The sequence below is a fragment of the Lactuca virosa genome, chromosome 4, assembly GCF_052849685.1.
Source record: "Lactuca virosa cultivar CGN04683 chromosome 4, Lactuca_virosa_CGN04683_v6, whole genome shotgun sequence".
Classification (NCBI taxonomy): domain Eukaryota; kingdom Viridiplantae; phylum Streptophyta; class Magnoliopsida; order Asterales; family Asteraceae; genus Lactuca; species Lactuca virosa.
In genome coordinates, this window is record NC_136429.1 from 343991256 (window position 1) to 343993290 (window position 2035).

Sequence of the window (2035 nt, forward strand, 5' to 3'; positions counted from 1 at the left end):
AATAACCATGATCATCTGAACCTAGAACATAATCTTCAAAATGGAGCGCCCAAACTTCATATTCATGAGGAAAGAGAATCGGGATCCTTGTTGTTGATCCTATACTGCTTGAAATATTTAAGGAGTTGATGTGAGAATCGTCGTGCTGCATGATGATGTTTTCTTTGATACCTGTAGAGAATCAGACGTGTAAACTAAAATTGTTTATAGGGTAATATCATGATCACTTTATGCCGTCAAGATGATATTGAGGACGACTGAAAGAACCCCTTTCTAAACTTTCATATTTCTGAAAGACCCAAACTTTCATACTTGACAATATAGTTACTCCAAAACATGCTACATGCATATTTATAAAACAATATCTTACATTGATAAAGTGATTACAAAAGATTGGATACAAACCGACTATGTTTTAATATTTTACATAACTACCCAGGATATTGTAAATTTATACAAACATAAACCGAAATACAAGGTAATATTACAACTATTCTAAACCTTCCAACAATATATGACTATACTGGTTACTTATCTCCTGTAAATTTGTTAAACATTGAGAGGGTAAGCGGTGACGCTTAGTGAGTTCAATAATAGATACAATATAACGTTATGCCATATACATACTTCAATATGGCAGAAGCAAAGAGGAACAAGGAACAACAAAGGCATGTGCGAATCATGTGACCAACTTTCCATATCAATCAATGATTTGATTCAAAGATATACAATCAACGAGACATAACAATTTCCATACTTGATAAACATCAATAACACTTTGGCCCAAATGGCACAGAAGACATACACTTTCCGATTTAAACATTTCGGTAGATTACAGGTTTTCACACACTGTCTAACCATCTGCCAATGCCATAGAATAGAATTCATTCTCTTACGGAGACATGCTCTACATGGCCAGAGGCTACGTACGCCCTGTCTAACCTTATGCCAATGCCATAGAATAGAGTCATTCACTTACTGGGGGACATGCTCTACATGGCCAGAGGCTACATACCAGTACCACCGTGAATCTGAGTTCTTAAACTGATCACATGGTCAAAGGTATAGCTTTGCTATCATAAATAGCAGAAATAAAAATAACACGGGAAAATAACCCGGAATAATAACACTGAAAAGCACATAGCACATATAACACATAACATACAATTGTTCCTATATATTAAACTCACCGTGAAATAACCGGGGGTTAAAATGGTAATTTGGGCAGTACTTCGGCTCTAAATATGACTTTCTTCGTTGAAAACCGGGAGTTTTCTTGAAAACCGGGCTCTGCGAAGGTAGAGCTTCGAAACCGAAAAGATAAATTTTCCGGGCTTCTCGGGAATCTCGGGGCGTGTTTCGGGCGCTATAATTGATACCGGGGCTTCGGGGAATGTCGAGATAGTAAAAATATGGAAAAAGGGGTCAAAAATGGCAAAATCCCATTTTTACCCGGGCGGGTTCGCAAGTCTCCTATTTATAGGAGGGGGAGGTCCGAAGGCTAGGAAGCGAGAGGCACGTATGCGAGGCTCGGACCAGCTGGCAGCAGGGCGAGGCTCGGAAGGACACCTGCGAGCTTCGGATTGGTCGGATGACGCGACAACTCTTCGGTTCGGGCCAACACTTCGGACCAATCAGCGGGTGACACGCGTACTGCGGTCCAATCAGCAGCGAACACATGTCCGACACGTGGAAGCCTCGCATGCGAGGGTGACGTGTCCAAAGATGACTCATGCGAAATTTCTCGAAAATTGTGCCCAATCTTGTAAAATCCATAACTTTCTCATACGGGCTCCGTTTTTGACGTTCTTTATATGCACGCGTAGGGAAATTATGCTCTACAACTTTCGTTTAGACTTCGTCGGAAAATTTTGACTTTATTTTTAATATTATTATTTTTAACAGACCGGGACTGGAAAATCCGTTAAAAATTCATAACTTCTTCATCCGACGTCCGTTTTCGTCAGACTTTTTACCGTTGTACTGCTAATGATGAGACCTTCGATTCTTGTTTAGGTTGTGCCGTCTAAAAATC